This window comes from Bos mutus, chromosome 1, assembly GCF_027580195.1.
Source record: "Bos mutus isolate GX-2022 chromosome 1, NWIPB_WYAK_1.1, whole genome shotgun sequence".
Lineage (NCBI taxonomy): Eukaryota > Metazoa > Chordata > Mammalia > Artiodactyla > Bovidae > Bos > Bos mutus.
The window spans coordinates 150,000,035-150,014,456 of NC_091617.1; positions in this window are offsets into that span (position 1 = coordinate 150,000,035).

The window sequence follows — 14,422 nt, forward strand, 5'->3', positions numbered from 1 at the left end:
AAACTTGTGCTGCGTGGGGGTGGGTTTGGTATTAGAGGTTTCCTTTGTCCGGGAACTCGTGCAAGGGAGTGCCAAGGACTTAGCACATTTGGCACCTGAATGGTGTGGGCCTCTCCGGGGCCTTCTTGCCAGCTCGCCCTGTCTAGAGCAGGAGGACCAAAGGTTTAGCCTGGGAGCCTCCAGACTCAGGCCCAGAGTAGAAAGAGGCCTCTGAAGCTGGGGTGGTCATTGATAAACTCCAGATCCTCATCCAGTCACAAATCACCCTTCCTTCCTGCATTAAAGCGTCTATTGCATGGTGAACACACGCTTGTTCCCGGCACAAACTGTGTTGTTGTTGGTAAATAAAGCATCACAGCAGCAGTGTCTCCCTTGAACGAGACCAGGGACGGCTTCTAAATTCACCATCTGGCTTCTCTGTCAGAGGCTCTCACTGGGTAGCCTGTGGCCTTGACCTTCCCACACCAGGATAATCTGGGTACCCTGGTCTGGGATTTTTACCAGTCCTGAGCCTGACGTGTGATCAGATACTGTTTATGTCTCTGATCTGAAGTCCATCACCCTTGACATCTTTTCTCTCCTGAGGATGGAGCCTCAGCCACGGTGAAGGTGGTTAGGTGAAGCCTTAGCCGAGGTGAAGGAGAGCCGGGATGCAGGGCCATGTGAGAGGGAGCAAGCCTCAGCAGCTCCCCAGCCCGAGTCGGTTTCTGAATTGGCCCATCTCCGAGCTGTCTGGGGGCTTATTTTGCACTCTGTAATCCTTTTGCGATGATTAAATGACGTTGCCAAACCTCTGAGCTCTGAATATTTTGGCAGTGGTCTCTAAAGCTGGTAGGATCCGATTACCAAAGCTGCAGACATTCGGCATTACTTGAATTAAAAGAAATCCAACTATCCATCAATTACGGCAGCTTGGGAAAGGCCTGCAAAGTGCCTGCGCCTCCTTGGGGAAGATAAATAAGTAAAAGCATAAAAGCTGGCAGCCGGGGGTGACCCACACTGTTTTAATGGAAAAGATCACTCATTTTTATTTTGGAATGCAAAGTTGAAGCACACCTACGTTCTGCATACAAATAGCCATTTACTCCGATAATCACTCAGTTCCCCTCTTTCAGGATCGTGTCATGAGCAAAATAATAAAAACAAGGCAGGCTTCTCATATTCAACTTTAACAGATGTTCTCATTTATGGTTCCCCCACCTCCCTCTCCCACCCACCCCCCATTCAAATTATTAGCAAACTTTATGACCAGCATGAGCAACTGGGATCATTTTAGATAACATAATAATGCTGAGTTCTCCCAAATAATTCCTCAATGATATCCTAAAATAACATTCACTCTCTGCTCCTGTAGAACTGAAATCCAAAGCAGTCTCCAGTTGGTATTCACGATGACATCAAGAGTGTCTTCCCTCTGCTGCCCCCATCTCTTGATTTGCTCTGAGGTACACACACGATTCCTACAGAATTTCCCTTCTGTTGGCAAGAGATAGGACCCTTGTTTCCTGTTTTAAATGTCAGCCTTTTGGGATTTGTGTATGATGGAATCTCTGCAGATTCCCAGATCTCAGTCAAGACTTCATTTTTGCTCCCAGTTGGATGTCCTTGCTGTGTGTCAGAAGGGTTCATGATGAAGTGATCTGTCAGGACTGGTACAGGTAGAGCGCTTTCCACTCCTTCAAAGCTCTTCAGCACTGCTGCAGCTCCTGCCACCTGGGTCCAAGGGTCTCGAGCAGCGTCCCATGGATGGACGATGCTGCAGGGACTGCTGACACCTGGGACGCGGGCAGTGATTGCAGATGGGGAGAGCATAGAGGCCCCACGGGCCACTGCACTGACCTTTAACCTGTGTTTAAGGGAAGCATCGTTTTTACCTGTCTTCCACCATGCCGCCCAAATAGAGGTTCTGAGATGACGACTCGGAGAGTGAAAAGCACTTTGGGTTACTCCAAGGTATATCACATTTCCATTCCTTCTTTTTTATCTTAACCTGGGTTTAAAAAATATTGGTGAAATGTTTTCATGTCAAATGGGGAAATGGCTATAGAAATCAAGTATTAAAAATAACTAGAAGGTCTTCATCTTAGCATAGAGCAGCAGTGCTCTAAGTGGGGTCCCAGGGGGCTGCAGGAGCCTCACCTGGAACTTGTTAGAAAAGCAAATTTTCAGGTCTCACCACAGACATGCTGAATAGGAAACTCTGGTGGTGAGGCTCAGCCATCAGGTCTCACACACCTTACAGGTGATTTGGAAGCATGTTGAAGTTTGGGAGTCACTGCAACAGAAAAAAGATAATCTGTGTCTATGTGTGGGGATGGTCAGTGTGAAATCTCAATGTCATAACTGTTTTTTTTTTTTTTTTTCCTGTGGCCACATGAAAAGCAGCCATCAGGGAAACCAGTTTACTCTGAAAGTGTCATTCAGAGTTATGCTCCCTCTGAACAACTCTCCTTCCTACTGTTAACTCACCCATGTGTATTAGTTATCTCCTGTGAGTAACTGCTGCTGCTACTGCTAAGTCGCTTCAGTCGTGTCCGACTCTGTGCGACCCCATAGATGGCAGCCCACCAGGCTCTGCTGTCCCTGGGATTCTCCAGGCAAGAACACTGGAGTGGGTTGCCATTGCCTTCTCCATTGTGTGAAAGTGAAAAGTGAAAGTGAAGTCGCTCAGTCGCATCCGACTTGTAGCGACCCCATGGACTGCAGCCTACCAGGCTCCTCCATCCATGGGATTTTCTAGGCAAGAGTACTGGAGTGGCTTGCCATTGCCTTCTCTGCCTGTAAGTAACAAATTACCACAAATTCAGCAGTTGGAAACAACACACGTCTATTATCTTCACAGTTTCTATGGGTCAGGCATGCAAGCATAGCCTAGCTGGGTCTTCCACTCAGGGTCTCAACAGGTTGAAATCAAGGAGTCAGCCAGGACTGTGATCTTCTCTGGGGATGGGGTCCTTTTCCAAGCTCACTGGTTGCTAGCAGAATTTAGTTCCTTGCAGTTGTAGGACTGAAGTCCTGTTTCCTTACTGGCCATCACCAGGGACCACACTTAAGTTTTAGAAACCACTTGAGGATCTTGCCACATGGCCGTCTCCACAAGGCAGTTGCTTCTTCAAGGCCAGCAGGAGAACCTCTCTCACTTCAAAGCTCTCTGGCTTTTAAGTGCTCAACTTGACTAGATCAGGCCCACCCAGGAGAATCTCCATTTTTACTAACTCGAAGTCTACTGATTAGGGGTCTTAGTTATATCTTCAAAACTCCTTTTGCAATAGATGTAACCTATCATGTTCACAGGTCCTGTTCACAGTAGAGTGGATTCTACAAGGCATGTACACCAGGAGTTGGGAATCTTAGGAGCTGTCTTAGAATTCGGCTTAAAACCATAGATATTCTGCCTATCTTCTAGCATTTTCTAAAATCCTTTGGCCAATCAAACCTCTCAAAAACACACATTGCTCAAAAGGCCAACCCCCTCTCAGCAGCACTATGTGCCTGAAGCCATGGGCACCGTGGCAGCTTCTCCCACTGGCAATACAGACTTCATGGAATAAGTCTGTAGATCTTAATCTGGCCAGTCTGAAAACATTTATGTTGAAAATGTAGGGGCATATACTAATTTTTTCATAGTATTAACATATTCTTTTGATTCTATTGAAAAAGCAGCCCAATACCATCCTGTATGGAAATCACTGTGCAAACTCTCCTAACTTATAATTTTTATCTTAATTTTATAAAATGAAATGGCTTCATCTGTTTTCTTATAAAAGATTTTGACAAATATTATGTTTTTTTAAAGCAGGTCATAATATTAATTGATTATCATTTGTGTCAGATCTTGTTGAATTAAAAGACTTACATGCAGTAAGCATGTTAAATGTAAGAACTTTATGGAAAAAGAGATAGGAATTTTTCATGACTCATGGATAGATACACATAGCATGTTGCCTGAAGAAAATAATACAAAAATGGTAGCTAGGATTTCATTAGGAGAGGACTTCATAAAACGGTTTTGAGGTTTTACAAGGTCATGACTGGTTGAGCACAGTCAAAGAGTACTGATTAAAAGATCAATACCCATCTGAAGGATAGGTCATGGGGACAGGCTCCAGGCCTCTGCCCTTGACTTTATTCATACCTTACTAAGGCGAAGAGTTGACTCATTGGAAAAGGCTCTGATGCTGGGAGGGATTGGGGGCAGGAGGAAAAGGGGACGACAGAGGATGAGATGGCTGGATGGCATCACCGACTCGATGGACGTGAGTCTGAGTGAACTCCAGGAGTTGGTGATGGACAGGGAGGCCTGGTGTGCTGTGATTCATGGGGTCACAAAGAGTCGGACACGACTGAGTGACTGAACTGACTGACTGACTGAAGGTGAAGATATAGGGGGGTACGCCAAGGACCACTCCAAATGCCATGGGCCAAAAGGAAGATAGGTCTCATGACCATTTCAGGATCCAAAAGAGCTGACTGAAGGGATCGGCCAAGTTTGACAGATTCTGTGTGCGTGTATGCTCAATCATGTCCAACTCTTTGTGACCCCATGAACTGTGGCCCACCAGGCTCCTCTGTCCATGGGATTTTCTAGGCAAGAATACTGGAGCAGGTTGCCATTTCCTCCTCCAGGGGATCTTCCTGACCCAGGGATTAAGCCCACATCTCCTGCATTGGCAGGCAGATTCTTTACCATTGGGCCACCAGGGAAGCCCTTAATAGACTTACTGGAGCTTAATGATGTTAGGAGCTGCATCATTCAAGACACCTGAGAGTTGGACTGAACAAAAGCACATGTGGAAAACATCCGGGTTTTGAAGATGATGACAATGATGTGTGGAATATACAATATTTAATGAGCAAGCGGCAAGGCAAACACTGCATTGAGCATTTCAAAATCATTGTCTCATTACCCCTTCTGGTTGTCCTCATGATAACAAAAATAAAAAAATCCTGACACTTAGATTAAGCAATTTATCCAGCTTACCCAAGGTAAGAGCGTGAACTGATGCTTGTCCCAGCACTGACTCCCAAACCTCTATTAATGATAAGATATGTTGTCCATATTGATGGACATGGGAAAGACAAGTGACTATCCAAAAGTAAGTTGCTTTTTTCAGAATGATTGTGACAGGTAACTTATTTATACTGTTCTGAACTGATTTCAACATCAATTCTGGATATAATCTTGCAGAGGTACATAGACCAGCTAGAGCTAGCCTAATAGCGATGAGGGGGACGAGGGAACCCAAGATTATGGCATGGAAGAATAGCTGAAGGGCCTGTCCAGTGTTCCTGCTGGAAGTAGGATCACATTCACTGTCAATCCAGCACCCAACACGGTGAATGCAGCACTGAGCTGTCAGTAAATGTCTTCAGCTGTGAGGACAAATGTGAGCATGCATGTTAAGTCGCTTCAGTCATGTCTGACTTTTTGCGACCCCGTGGACTGTAGCCCACCAGGCTCCTCTGTCCATGGAATTCTCTCATCAGGAACACTGGAGTGGGCTGCCATTTCCTTCTCCAGGGGATCTTCCCAACCTGGGGATTGAACCCATGTCCCCTGGGGTTCCTGAATTGGCAAGCAGATTCCTTACCCCTGAGCCACCTAGGAAACCTGTGAGTATGAATGAACATTCAAAAAGATAACTGTTTGGACTAAAAGTGGACTCAGTGTGGATGCCCATTGGCCAGACTCAGTGAAGAACTCTTTAACAGAGGCACTCTGTATGGAATGGCCAATCCTTTGTCGAGCAGTTGCTGGATGTTGGGTGCTCAGGTATAGACCATGTGACTATTCACCAGATATTTAGCAGCAGTCAGTAGGTGGACTACTTAGCTATGTAGATCTTTTTCCAGTTCTTTGCAATCTGCGTTTTGGAAAATGATGAAATGTCATACAGATGTACCTAGAAGATCAGGCAAAAGGATCTGAAATGCACAGATGGCTTGAAAGCCTCACTTTTGATCAGTATCACTCAGTCCCAAGGGTAGGAGCTCATTTTGGGGTTAAATATGTAGACGCTGGAATCCCCCCAAATTTGCTTGTCCTGTGTCTTTGATCTCCAGATTGACTTGAGTCCACTTTGCTTGGAGGTTAACATGCATCGTGTCTGTTCCACACTGCTGGGTTCTGGGGACTGGGAAGAGGCAGCTGGCTGGGGGGAACCACTGAAGTTCCCTCCACATTTTCTCACTTAAGAAGAACACCCCACTGCAACACTCTTCCATAAAGGCATGCATCGTGGAGGTTGTTGGTCACAGCCTGCTCAGCATTAGTCATGGCTCAACTGAAAGAGTATAGGGAAGCCCCAGTGAGCCTCACCCCTACCCAGCTCCAGACTAAAACCGTTTCCACCTCCCAGCAGGCATCAGAGGCTGGGAGAAGGCTGGCTTTCCACTTCATATGCTAAGGAGAGATGGGAGCAGAGGTTAAATACGAAAGAAAGGTATGAAGAGATTGAGGGCATGAGGAAAAGGGGGCGGCAGAGGATGAGATGGTTGGATGGCAGCATTGACTCAATGGACGTGAGTTTGAGCAAGCTCCGGGAGATGGTGAAGGACAGGGAAGCCTGGTGTGCTGCAGTCCATGGGGTTACAGAATAAGACTCGACTGAGCGACTGAACAACAACCACAATGTAAGAAAGAGTTTGGGCTAGAAGTTATGAAGCCATTTGGTAAGGTCTCTTGTTTAGAAGGCCAGGATATTCCAACAAGTTGGCAGAAAGTGAGCAGAGAACAAAGCAACCTGCCTTCTTCACAAAAGGTGATACCCAGGGAAAGAACAATCTGAATCATTTTCCAGCAGGATAAGCCCCACCTCTTCTTGTGGGAGAGACTGGAAGGGGTGGGGAGAGAGCAAGACTAACTTTGGGGAAGGCCCTCACAAAGAAATGTGTAGTGGGGAATAATGGTTCCTCCCTAACAATGGGACTTGTCTCAGATTGGTCAATACGACAGTTCTCCTTACAAGAAATCCTTGCTCTCATCATATTTCTTAACCTGAGATTTTGCATCCTACTATGTTTCTTCTATTCACAATTATATGGCATATTTTGAAGTGGGATTGTGCAAAGGTCATTGGCTTTCAAACCCACACTGTCTGGTCCATGCTCAATATAGCAGCCTTATTCCAGTTAAGAAGGAAACGCTAACAGACGTCCTGTATCATTCACTCAGTGAAGACTGGGCACTTGTTAAGGTCATTTTATCCAAGTTCCTGTTGCTGTTTAAGTGGCAGGGACAGGATTTGAATCAGAGTCGAACTCCAAAGTTTCTGTGTCTAGCCACTATGCTGTTCTATCTCTTGGAGAAAGCTGAATTAAGAGTAAGACCATAGGATGGGTAAGTAAATTATCACTCATATGATGGCAGGAATATGGGTGGGGCAGGAAGAAACCAGTAGGGGGGGAAGACAGTTGGAGAAACGCTGAACTGAATGTTAGCATGCGATGCCCAGTTCTGTGTGTAGGGGGGTGGTCAGCAGGAGACTGGAATACAGTGATTACTGGAGGCAAACATGTATGAGTCACTTGTTTAAAAATCTTCATTTAGAGGCCAATTAGGCAAATCTCAGCACATTTAAAGGATTACAATGACACAGTCCCTTCTCTGACCCAATGCAACGCTAGAACTCAAAAGCAAAGCAAAAAAAATTGTATTCAAGAAACATACTAGCATTTCCAAATAAAGAAATTATGATTGAAGCTGAAACATGTCTGCAAGGAGATCAAACCAGTCAATCCTAAAGGAAATCAGTCCTGAATATTCATTGGAAGGACTGATGCTGAAGCTGAAATTCCAATCCTTTGGCCACCTGATGTGAAGAACTGACTCATTGGAAAAGACCCTGATGCTGAGAAAGATTGAAGGCAGGAGGAGAAGGGGAGGACAGAGGATGAGATGGTTGGATTGTATCACTAACTTGATGGACATGAGTGGTTGAACAAGCTCCAGGAGTTGGTGATGGACAGGGAAGCCTGGCATGCTGCAGTCCATGGGCTTTCAAAAAGTTGGACACAACTGAGCGACTGAACTTAGTCGCTGACAACATATTTATGACTTAGCAAAATAAGGAGCCTGGCAAGCTACAGTCCAAAGGGTTGCAAAGAGTCAGATAAGACTGAGCAACTGATCACACACACAGGAAATAATAATACATACCAAAATTTGTGACATGTAGTTAGAACAGAGAGCAAAGTTTATGGTCTTAAATGTTTATATTGAAATAGAAAAATGAATAGAAGTTAGTGAAGTAAGGCTTATTTTTAAAAAATTGTACAAGAACAGCAAAACAAACAAAAAAGCAAAGTTGAAAGTGGGACATTATAAACATGAAAGCAGAAATTAGTGAGTTGAAAAGCAGATTTAAAATATAAAGCATTAACAATAGAAGTTGGTTCTTTCGAAAAGATTAATAAGATTGACAAATCTCTAGTAAAATTGGTAATAAGGAGAGAGGAGCCACAAAAAATAATATTAAGAATGAAAATAGGGATAAAACTATGGCTGTAGAGAATTTTTTAAAAGTTAGAAGTTATCGCAAACCAATTTATGCTGATTCATTTGAAAATTAGATTAAGTTGACAAATACTTGGGCAATATAAAACTGATCACATATGACTCAAGAAGAAATAGAAAGCTCAAATAGTCTACAATCATTAAAGAAATTGAATAAGTAGTAAAAAAAAATCTTCCCACAAAGTCAGATGGCTTCCACTACAAGTCAGATGGCTTCGTCAGTGAAAGTGAAAGTCACTCAGTCCTGTCTGACTCTTTGTGACCCCAGGGACTATGCAGTCCATGGGATTTTCCAGACCAGAATCCTGGAGCAGGTAGCCTTTCCTTTCTCCAGGGGCTCTTCCCAACCCAAGGATTGAACCCAGGTCTCTCGCATTGCAGGCGGATTCTTTACCAGGTGAGCCACAAGGGAAGCCCAACCAACTTCGTCGGTGAGGTCAACCAGATATTCAAGGTACGAACAGTTCCACAGTTACCCAAAGTACTGTGGAGAATGGGCTTCCCAGGTGGCGATGGTGGTAAAGAACCCGCCTGCCAATGCAGGAGACATAGAGACATGGGCTGGATTGCTGGGTCGGGAAGATCCCCTGGAGGAGGGAATGACAACCCACTCCAGTATTCTTGCCTGGGGAATCCCACGGTCAGAAGAGCCTGGCAGGCTACAGTCCATGGGTTCGCAAAGAGTTGGAGACAACTGAGGTGACTTAACACTCACACAAGCACTGTGGAGAATATAAAAAGAAGAAACAGTCCCCAGTACAATCTGTAATGGTAACATAACAAATTGCACGAAATAGCAAAAGCTAACAGAGGTAGTACAAAAAGGACAATTACGCTTATGAATGTGAGATGCAAATATATTAAACAAAATACTAGCTAATAGAATTTAGCCATGTATAAGAAAGTACTTATAACCAGGTTGGACTTATCAAAATAATGCAAAGTTGGGTTAATATTGGAAAATCAATTAGTGTAACTCCCACATGAGCATACTATAGAAGCAAAACGTGATCATCTGATAGACACAAAATTTATTTAATATAATAAAATAGGTATATATTATTAAGTATTAGCAAATTAAGAACAGAAAGCATATCTATTAAAGTCTATCTATAAAAACATACAGCAAATGTCAGACTGAAAGGTTTAAAGTTGAAAGCCTTTTCTTGATGTCAAAAATAAGATAAAGATGCCTACAATTACCATTTATATTCAACATAATTTTGGGTTCTCACCAGAACACTAAGGCAAGAAAAAAGAAATGACAGTTATAATATTGGAAAGAAAAAAAACAAGTATTTCATTCATCACAAAAAATATGGCTGTTTATGCAGAAAATCCAAATTAATTCTAAAGGTTGTTTGACTTTATGAAAGTCTTAGCAAAAGTGTTGAAATAAAAAGTCCATGGCATTCTACATACTAACAATTACACTTATAAAAATAAACCTTAAAATATTATTTGAAAGTGAAAGTGAAGTCGCTCAGTCGTGTCTGACTCTTTGCAACCCCATGGACTGTAGCCTACCAGGCTCCTCTGTCCATGGGATTTTCCAGGCAAGAGTACTGGAGTGGATTGCCATGTAGTATCTTAAGAATAAATCTACTAAAGATGTGCAGAATCTCTACAGGAAAGTAATAATGCTTCATTCAGTTCAGTTCAGTTCAGTTCAGTCGCTTAGTCATGTCTGACTCTCTGAGACCAATGCTTCATTGAGAGATATCAAAGATCTAAATAAATAAAAAGATGAATCATGTTCATGGAGTTGATTCAGTGTTATAAAGATGTCTGTTAATTTGGAAAATTACTGCACTTTGGAATAATTTGGAAAATCTGGATATTCACTGCACTCCCTATCAAAAACTCCCAAGTTTTTTTTTTCCTTTTAATTGTACAAGCTGATTTTAGAATTTATGTAGAAGGCCCGATTAACCAAGACACTCTTGAAGAAAAATAGTCTATGTTTTATGGTTTTCATCCTTCCAGATACTGAATCTTATGAAGTATAGTAATTAAAAACCACAGTGTGAGATGGCTCAAAAAGAGACAAATAGATCAATGGAATAGAAGTCCATGAGCAAATTCAACATATATGAATATCTGATATAATCATAAATGATACTGAAGATCAGTGCAGAGAGAATAGACTTTTTAATAAGTAAGCTAAAACAATTAGAAATCTATATTTGGAAAAATATGATAGAGAGTTATATAATATCACACAAAAATCAATGAAATGTGGTTAAGGACTAACTAAGATTTAAAATGCAAAAGTATAAACATTTTCAGAGATCCTCCAGAAAAATATCTTCATGATCTTGAGGTACAAAACAATTTTTAAATGCAACAACAACAAAAACTACAACAGCTAAAGAAATATTGATAAAGTTTTTTTGTATTAAGAACTTTTCGTAATAGACATCATTAAAGAAAGTGAAAAGACAAACTACACTCTGGAAGAAGACACCTGTAAGCCACATCACCTGCAAATTATTTAGTATCTAGATTGCATAACAATTGTAAATCAGTAAGAAAAAAGCAATAGAATAGGCTTCCCTGGTGGCTCAGACAGTAAAAGCAATAGAATAATATGTAAAAAAGATTGAATAGCTCACTTCTTAAGAGTGGAAATTTGATGAACAATAAATGCATAGACAGTGATGAAGCGCATGGTAATCAAGAACATGCAAATTAAAACCAAAATGATATCCATTTTATACCCACCATATTGGCCAACATTAAAAAGTCCAGTCAAGAACATGATGGTTATAACAAAACAAAGGGAGCTCTCATGCACTATTGGTAGGAGCAGAGATTGGTAACAATTTCACTGGAAAACAGTTTGGCATTCTTTGGCATTCACAGTAGAACAGATAAAGTGTATACCCAAAACCCTGCTAGGGAAATTCCAAAGGAAACCGGGAGCCCTCCACAAGTCCCCTGGGATACATGAACCACAGTGTCCCTACAAATATGCTTGTAATAATAACAACTGGAAACAACCCAGGAATCCATCCATGTTAGAGTAGATAAGCCAATTTTAGTACATCCGCATCATGGAAATACAGACGACCATGAATGAAACTCATAAATTTAATATTGAGCCAAAGAAATAAATATCAGGAAAACATATACAATGTGGTTTCATTTATTTAGATTTCAAAAGCAGGCAAGGACAAACAACATATTGTTCAGAGGTCATGCAGAAGTTTTCTAAAGAAGTAGGAACAAAAGCAAGGGGCTGATCATCTCAGAGCCGAGAGAGTGATTACCTCTCAATGGGGAGAAGAGAGATGCGGTCAAGGAGGGACGCTCAGGTGTTTTAAGGACATGTTCTTTTTTTTCCATCGTGGGAGCTATTTCTTTTCTTGCTCTGTATGTTCATGTCACACACTCTTCTGTACCAATGCAAATGTCTTTTAAGGGCTATGGATAAACACATAGGAAGCCATGGTTCCCCGCCCGCCAGCAGCATGCTGTGGGAGCAGCGTTCAGCAGCATTGCAAAATGCGCTGCCCTCCAACTGCTCCCTGTAGAGGATGCCCTGTTTCCTCTTGCAGGGGCGCTGAAGGTTCACTTTCAGTCCAGCGGGTTTCGGTATTCCCCAGGTTTGACTTCCTCTGCCAAAGGCTCTCTGTTGGTTAGTTATTGTTGAATGTCTCTGCATCCTTCTGCCTGTCACTCACACGAGTCTCCTGTGGGCACTCTCCTTTCAAGAGATAGCATTTAATTCCCCACCCTCTGAGTGTAGGCTGAACTCAGTGAATCAGTAGAAAGTTGTAGAGGTGACAGTGTGTGATTTCTCAGATTAGGTGGTAAACAGCCTGGTGAACTTCTCCTTGCCTTCTCCCTGGAATAACTCAATCCAGGGAAAGCCAACTGTGTGCTGGGAAAACACTCAAATGACCCAGTGGTAGGGCCGTGGGGTGAGGAATTGAGAATTCCCACCCATAACCAATCCTCCAGCCTCAGTCAAGCCATCAGATGAGCCCATTCCTGGTCAACATTTTGCCTCCAATCTCACGACCCTGTCTCAGAACCATCCAGCTAAGCCCCTTCTGAATTCCTGACCCACAGAAACTGTGCAGTAAAAAATGTGTGTTGTTCTAAGCCCGGGAAATTGATTATACTGCAATAGATAATGAATACAACTTGGGGCTCAGATGGTAAAGAGCCTGCCTGCAACACAGGAAACCCAGATTCGACCTCTGTGTCAGGAAGATCCCCTGGAGAAGGGCATGGCAACCCACTCCAGCATTCTGGCCTGGAGAATCCCATGGACAGAGGATCCTGGTGGGCTACAGTCCATGGGGTTGCAAAGAGTCAGACACGACTGAGCAACTAACACTTTGACTTTCTCAACATTGCTGCCTATGGATTCTGTCTGACCTACCATATCGCCTTAGACTGTGAGAATGGCTGAGCTGGTTTAGTTGAAGCTGACCTCAGATCTAGTGACCCCTCTGCTTCTGAAATATCTTTGGCTGGCTCTTCTGTCATTATGTTGACAAATTATGGGTCCCCTCGTAGGCTTTCTGGATTAAATAATATCACTTAAAGAAATACTTTTCCCACAGATATAAAAGGGTTATTTGTTGTTGATCAGTTGCTCAGTCATGTCGGACTCTTTGTGACCCCATGGATGGCAGCACGCCAGGCTCACCTGTCCTTCACCATCTCCCTGAGTTTGCTCAAACTTCTGTCCATTGAGTCGGTGATGCCATCCAACCATCTCATCCTCTGTCGCCCCTTTCTCCTTTATCCTTCTTTTGTATGGCCCAACTCTCCCATCTGTACACGACTACTGGAAAAACCATAGCTTAGCACACAGAAACTTAAGAGTCTGGGTTTTGCAGGTTGTAGTTGAAAGAGTGTGGGTTTCCAGCTCTCTGGGCATACAGAGTCCTACCGTTTCCTGGCTGTTTGAACTTGGTTATAGAATTTAGTGTCTCAGAAGTTGTCTTTCCTTCTCTATTGGTTAAATGAAAGTCACTTATAATTGACTATAGGAGAAGAAAAACAATGGTTTAACCAAAGGAGAAGTTTGTGTCTCTTCCATGTCAAACTCCAAAGGTGGGAAGATAGTCTGGGGCTGGTGTGGCATCCATGGTATCAGGATATTCAGCATCCTCGTCTCATATCGTTCCACTATGTGTGTTTATTCTGGTCAAAGGGAGATGCTCTAACTCCAGAGTATTCATTGCAAAGCAACATTGGACTTGGGCTACGAATCAGTCAGGATTCTACCATAAAACAGAATTAGAATGTACCAATGGCCCTTGAGCCAAAGCAAGTCACATGGTCAAGTGCAATGTCAACAGGGTGGGGGAGTTTACTCTGCAAGGGGGAGGCAGGTAAGCCCAGAAAGGAAACTCCTGGGACAGTAAAGGGACAGTAACACAATCTACCATCTCTCCAAACCCATCTCCCTATTTCTAGTCTCCCCAACCTCTCTGCAATTTCATTCTTAACTCAGTGGCTAGAAAAGTCCTTTTAAAACCTCCATCCAATCACATCACTCTTCTGTTCAAATCTCCCAATGCTGCCTGGTCCTCTTGGAGTAAGAGTGAAAACCAGCCTCCTCATAGTGACCAGCAAGGCCCTGGAGAACCTGACCACCAGCGTCCAATTGCTTCTGAGACTTCCTCACCCACCACCCCCTCATTCACTCCACTCCAGGGAAAACTGACCACCCTGCCGATCCTCAGAACACACCCTCGCCTCAGGGCCTTTGAACATGCTGTTCTCTCTGCCTGAGTATCTTCAAAGCTCCAGTCCCTCACTTCAGGGCTGTCCTCAAATACCAACTCCTTCAGGTGTACCCTGCTAAAACCTGCACCACCCCCACCCATGACCCCTGACCCCACAACCTGCCCGGTTGCTCCGTCCATCGCACAAGTCACCTTC